Here is a 7,462-nt window from a genome sequence, read left to right on the forward strand (position 1 = left end):
ACCCGCTCGCTCGCGCAGGCGCCCTGGCGCCGCGCCGCCCCTCCCCGCGCTCCCCTCAGCGCCCCTCCCGCCGCGGCCGCTGCCGCTGCCGCTCCCGGGCCATCCCGGGAATAGCGGGCCGGCGGGCCGCAGTCGCTTGTTTGCTTTGCGCTTCCCGAGCAAACGCGGCAGGCGCGGCTCTGTCAGCGCGGCTCGGACGGTGCCAGCGGCTCGGCACGCCCGGGGTGTTAGTGGCGGTGACAGAACTGTGCCAGCTCTTGCTATTTACGGGAATGCTGAACCGCCTGGGTTTTGGTTTTTCTGGAGCTGCGGGGGAGCTCCGAGAGTTTGGGCATCACAGCACTTGCATGGCTGGTGCTCCTCAGCAGCTGAGTCTCACTTCCTCTCCAGACGTATCTATTGGAAGATGTCCCTGCCCGTGACAGGGGGTGGAGCCAGCGAATCTTTAAGGTCCTTTCCGATCCGAACCATTCTGTGATTCTGCGGCTCTGTGATATTTAGCACTTCTTTACAGTGAAAAATTAAGTGGGGCTCCGCAGGAGTTCTTAGTGATAAGAACTTCAAATGCCTACTTCGAAAACCTAGTTGCTCAGGAATGGGAATGCTTTTCCCCTCCCTTAAGTGAAATCACAACAGGGCTTTTGGTGTCGAACTCTGAGAGTGCAGAAAACCCCTTCAAGTTTGGTGCCCACATGCAGATGGCTGAAGGTGCCGTTACTAGGGAGTTAATCTTTGAAAAAAGCCTCAAAATCAAAGGTGTTTTTACCTGTAGTACACATTAGATCACCGTATGGATTAACCAAAGTTCCTATTGCTGTAACTTAGCATCACTTGTTTAATCATGCAAACTTTTTCAACCTAACCGCCCCTACCTGCCAAAAAGGCCAATCATTTTAAATTATGTGATCAAAGAACAAAGCAGTTTCACTGACCATAGCGAGGAAAGCAAAATGGGAGCAGATGGTGCTGCCCTGCTCTAGAGCAAGCCTGCATATGTGCCTGCCAGGAGCTGGAATACACCACCCACACCTCATACAGCTGCACCCACGGGGCATCTGCTGTGAAGCAATACAAAAGTCCTTCAAGAATAGGGGAAAATTCATTTTCTTTTGTGGAGAAAAATTACTTCTGTTGAAAGAACCAGAGAGTAGAAAATTTCTGCTTAAAAGCATAGGAAATCAAATAAAGGCAAAACAATAAAATTGTCAAAAATTAGATCTGAGGGAGAATGAAGGATAATATTACATTCCTTCTGTTTGTAAATAGTAAAGAATGTTGATAATCCAAAATTAAAAGGGATGTGAGTAGTTGTGCAGTAATAGCTGTATAAGTGGCCCCTTTCCTAGTGGCATCAGTCACACCTATTGATAGTTTTAGTCAAGTTCAGTGATGTTATGTAATTGTCAGGTCCAGATGCTACTTCCTGATTGTAAACAAATCTGCCAGAGTGCATCAGTCTCAAATATAGTATGTTTCTGTTAGTGCTGTGTCGGAACTGTAGATACAGAAGACACTCTACTAAGAGAGTGACCCACAGTGTTAGTCATTATTTGACCCATCAAGAGTGCATTGGCATTATCACTTTGTCAGTCCACCCTCACACCACAGATTTAACTAGCACATATCTTAAATCCCAGTGCAGGCAGCAAATACCTCGTCCTACAGACCAACAAAGAGAAGGAAGCAAATAATGAGACCTGAAATTACTGTGGTGGTGGTCTCATAGGAATAGGGAAGGGAGAGGTGAAATGGACAAAGGTATGTGTGAAGATGCTAGAAACAAACTGCATTATGCAGAGGATCTGAAAGCCTTGTGTGGATTTGCAGTCATCAGGAATACTGTGCTGCAGGGATCTAAAGGATGCATGGGAAACTTGGCCTATGCCAGCGATCACAGGGAATGTGGGAAACATTCTGAGAACAGCAATTAACTCTGTTTATGACCCACAGAACGCTGCATTTCTATAAAAGTCTGTGTGTTTTCATCCACAAACATTCTTATCTTGCAAATTTAACATTTGTCTAACTTTGTCTAACCAGGTTTCTTTTCTCTGGACTAAATGTTATGCTTGTTCCAAAAAATAAAACTTTGTGGATCTCATGGGAACAGTCTTGAGAAAGGCCCTGAGTCTCAGGTCTCCTTCAGTGATCTATCTTTATTCTTTTATTAAGCAAAGCTTACATGTTCCCCTACCTCAAATATTCACATTGTCCTAGGTGTGCTCTTTAGCTGCTGATTTTAATCTCACTTGTAGAATGACAAGGACTGAACATAACCTACCCAGAATATCAATCATTGTTGAGATCTACACCACTTGCAAATGTAGTACAAGAAGGGTTTTCCCCAAATGTCCCAGTGATTCAAGGTTTTCAATGGGTAAAATGATAGTTTTTAAATGTTTGAAAAGGAGCAAGGATCATTAGTTGTGGATATAATGCCATCCAATGAATAATTATCTGTAAATTTAGCAGTAGGTATTTCAGTGGAATGCTACATTGCCAGTTTGGAGAAGGTCACACAGTACATGGCATGCTGAGCAACATTATTACATTGAGGTGATGAAAAGAAATTTTTTTCCAGTCCGGAAGCAGCAATGATATTAACAGCAAACCTGATACCTCATCAACTTGCCTAGCACAACATAAAAGGTTTCTCTAAGAAATCAAATCCCTCTCAGCAAGCTGTTAATGCTACTAGTTTATCTCAATGCTGTGCATAGAAATGGCAGAATTTCTGAGCAAACAGAACTGGATCATGGGTCATTTGGATCTGATTATGTTAAAGCTGCTATTTGTTGAGCTGCAGTAGATTTGGAAGCCCTGCAGGTTAGTTTCCTACTCACAAAGACATCAGTGACTTGAAATAAATTTGTTTATAACACATACTTTTAGAAGATGCTTAGAAGACCTATTTTCTTGGACACAAAGTCCACATTGGGTGCTCCCAGGGTAAATTTAAACTATTGTTCCTGTTCAGGATCACCTGTTTACGTCCCAGAGTTTGTGGAACAATAGCCCTGGAGTGAAAGGATAGAGGAAGTTTTTGATAAAAAGAAAAATTGAGGAGCCAGTAAGATGGGAAAAGGATTTGAAACAGGAGAGAGAATGAGCGGCAAAAGGGGTCTATGTTTTCTCAGGGACAGTAGAAAACAGACAGGAAGCATAGCAGAAGCGAGAAGTAGGTGAAAAGGGCATTAACCTAAATAACAGAAAGGAAATGAGAATTGGAAGGAACAGATAGGAAAATCAAATATGCTTACAGCATAGAAGGTTTTATACTGTTAGTGTTTGCTGGGGGCAAACTGGTGTTGCATGACTCAGTAGGAGTGTTTTATCTAAGACCCTGCAGCAGTTACACATTTAATCAAAGAATGGTCTTTTTGAGCCTGGGCCTGTGTGCTTTGATGGTCTTCTCACACACGTAAACCAATGATTTATGATAAAGTCCCAAGCAAGGATAAGTTAGAAGACTGATAACTAAGGGGGATTTCACAAAACCTAGCAAAGAGGGTCTCACCTTTCCCATTCTGCCTGACCTGATCCTTGTTCCTCAGTACTAGTTTCCTTGGCTCAGTCTGGACTACAGTTTCTTTGCAAATATGAGGAAAGCAAGGACAGAAACATTCACACAGCTCTCTGATGAATTCAGTGACAAAAATACAACATGCCATGGATTGCACAAAAGGACCCTGGCAGACAAATGCAAGTTATTTCTGAAATATTATATCAAGGGTAGATGGATATAAATTGTCACACTGTGATAGCTCTGGCCACATTAACATTGCCTTGTGAAAATGAGAAAGGAAAAGATGAGACATCTAAGCCTCCATAACCATTTTATTGAATTTTGCAGGCATAACAATTAGCACATAATATGCTAGGGAGGAGGGTGTGTAAAATTTTAAAGCATCCAACCAAAGCTGTACTCAAGTCATTAACCTCACTTTTATAAATAGCACAAAGTTACTTCTTCTAGTCAAAATGCACAGCAGCTGTAAGGTTCATCTGCATGTATCTGGACTTGAACTACTGTTCAGATTTGTGACTGAGAAGGAATTTCACCTCTGTTGAATTAGCACAGATCTGTCTCCTACCATACTGTGGTTTCTTGCACAGTTCGATCAGCTAAGATCTCCTGGGCATATTTCACACAAAGATCAGGTTTCTCTTGGAGCAGGCATCTCAGGCCTCAGAGACACCTGGACTGAGGATAAGAACAATATGTCTTCTTAAATATTTCACTGTTTTGTTTGGGTCTTTTTTTGTAGCTGATCTGGAGCAATGGAATGCTTTGGCAGATTTCCTAGCACAAGGTGTGGATTACAGAGGTTCACACAGAGAACTACAGACACAGTCTGCTGGTACAGCTGGGCTGTCACTGGTCATTTCTGTGGCTCAAGGGGAAGGATCAGCAAAGCTGAGGTGTGAGGGCAGTGAGGCAGACACAATCAGTCTGTTCACTGAGCAGCAGCTGTGATCTACTTTGTAGATACGGAAATTATGTGAGGATGCTGCTGAGGCAGAAGGAAGGAAAGTGAATGCATGAGGCACAGACCCTTATCTGCTGGCAGGGAATGAAGAGGGAGAATTGTCTGTCAGAAACAAGCCAAATCACACTGATAAGCCAAAAAGGCTTTACGAGAGCCCCTTCCAGACATTTGTTTTAAAAGTAAAACAGAACAGCTGTCCTGGTTTTGGCTGGGATAGAGTCAATTTTCTTCCTAGTAGCTGGTAGGGTGCTGTGTTTTGAATTCAGTATGAAAATAATGTTGATTATACAATGATGTTGTCATTGTTGCTAACTACTGCTTACCCTAAGTAAAGATTTTTTCAGCTTCCCTTGCTCTGCCAGGGAGCAGATGCACAAGAAACTGGGAGGGAGCATGGCCAGGACAGCTGCCCCAGGCAGGCCAGCAGGGTATTCCATACCATAGAATGTCATGCTCATTATACAAACTGCAAGAAGCTGGCCAGGAGTCACTGCTGGCTTCTAGGGGATAGATTGGGCAGCAGTCAGTGGATGGTGAGCAACTGTATTGTGCATGACTGTTGGCTTGTTGACTTTTCTTATATTGACTTTTATTTATCTGTCTTTCCATTATCTCTGTTTTCATTACAGTTATTAGTAGTTGCATTAATATCTTTATGTCAATTATTAAGTCGTTCTTATCCCAACCCACAGATTTGACCTTTTTCAGGTTCTCCTCCCCATCCCTCTGTGGGGTGGGTGGGGCAGTGAGTCTGGGTGGTACTTTGTTGCCAGCTGGTGTTACACTGTGTCAATATCCTTTTTGGCACCCAATGTGAAGCACTGAGCATTGAGGTAAGGACAGATCTGACCAGAGCACGTTAAAACAAATTTGTTATAAGCATTCGCTGCATTGGTTTAACAATCACTGGTCACAACATTGGTTTATTTGCTCTCAGAGTCATTGCACTTGTTCTCAGGGCTGTATTATGCAACACTTTACTTGCAGCATATGTTCCCTCTCTTGGCTTTATCTCCTTTGAGGTTTGGGCTAAGGTTATCATTTTGTTGTACTTTGCAATGCTGGCTTGTGATATGATAGAATTACTGGTTGCAAGACTAATCTGGTGTGTGTACTCAGCATTGCTTACCTCTGTTCTTCGAGAGCCATCTGTTGGGAACTACCAATAATCACACCTTTTTTCTTTCCTCCTCCAAGAGACAGCTTATGGAGGAGATATCCTTCCACACTTTCCTCTTTCCTGCCAGGCTAATTACAGTAGTATTTGAGGATTTTGAAAATTGTGGATGTTCTTAGGATGTTGAAACTAGCATGGGCCTATTTCCAGGAATGTTGAATGTGTTCCAGGTCTTGTTTATGGTTAAACAACTATTTAAGAATAAGACCAAGAGAATTCCCTGAGTTTGGATAGTTAAAAGTAGCAGGATGTGTGGGATAGTATGTGGCAAGTACCTAGGATAGTGGGTGCCTCCAGTGTCTTGGAACCTCCTCCATGAACAAGTACAGAAAAATATTTGGGAAAAGTATGCTGTAACTCTGTCAATTCCAGACAGGCACAAGTCACAGAGGTGTGCTGGGGCCTGGCCCATGCCTACTGATCCCTGTTCAACACTCTTCAGTACCTCAAGGGGATGAGATGGTCTGGATCTGATGGCAAAGCATTAGGTACTGCAGCTACTCCAACCCCAGTGACAGGGACTGCAGCTGAACCAGAGACTCAACCCATGCCAGTGTCAGTCACTCTACAGACAAGAAGAAATGAACACGAAAGTCCGCTCATTGAGTAAAGGGGGACAAAGCAGAGCCATCCCAAAAAAAGGAGGAAGAAGCAGAACAAATGGTAACTACCACTTGATCCCTATTCACTGAGTTATGCATTATGGGGAAAGATTTCATCTATTGTCCAGGTGAACACATTATCACTTGGCTGCTAAAATGCTGGGATAATGGGACTACAAGCCTGGAATTAGAAGGTAGGGAAGCCAAGCATTTGGGGTCACTCTCTAGGGAAAGGGGCATTGACAAGCTTATTGGAAAAAGGATACAAGTCCTCAGCCTTTAGAGATGACTTCTGTCAAGCATGAAGGAAAATTATCCCTTCAAGGAAGATGTTTTATGTCACCCAGGCAAGATGGACATCATTAGATCCCAGCAGGTGTGATCAGCAAAACAACAGCCACATGTCCAGCATCTAGCAAGAAAGAAACACAAGATTTCTTAGGTGTTATGGGTTTTTGGAGAATGCACATTCCAAATTACAGTCCTCTCTATCAAGTGACCCAACAGAAGAGTGGTACCAAATGGGACCTGGAGCAACAACAAGTCTTTGAACAAATTACACAGGAGACAGTTCATGCAATAGCCCTTGGGCAAGTCTGGGCAGGGCAAGATGTTAGAAATGTGCTCTCTGCTGCAGCCAGGGAGACTGACCCAACATGGAACCTCTGGCAGAAAGTACCATACTTGAAGTCAACCCCATGGCTTTTGGAGCCAGGGATACAGAGGATCTAAGGCTTGCTACATTCCAGCTGAAAAAAGAGATAATTGCACCTTATGAAGGTGTTTGAGCTGCTTCGGAAGTGATTGGTACTGAAGCAGAGCTGCTCCTGGCACCCCAGTTAGCTCTGCTGGACTGGATGTTCAAAGGCAGGGTCTCCTCTGCACTTCAGACAACTGATGCTACATGGAATAAATGGGATACCACTGATCCCACAATGAGCTTGAACAGGAAAACTCGGGCACCCAGGAATCTTGAAAGTGATCATAAACTGGCCAGAAGGTAAAGATTTCAGAATATGGTCAGAGGAGGAGGTGACATGTGTCGAAGAGGCTGCACTGTATGACAAATTATCAGGAAGTGAGAAGCAATATGCCCTGTTTATTGATGGGTCCTGATGTGTTGTAGGAAATCACTGGAGGTGGAAGGCAGCTGTATGGGGTCCCCTACAACAAGTTGCAGAAACTGCTGAAGG

This window comes from Vidua chalybeata, chromosome 2 (genome assembly GCF_026979565.1).
Source record: "Vidua chalybeata isolate OUT-0048 chromosome 2, bVidCha1 merged haplotype, whole genome shotgun sequence".
Taxonomy (NCBI): Eukaryota; Metazoa; Chordata; class Aves; order Passeriformes; family Viduidae; genus Vidua; species Vidua chalybeata.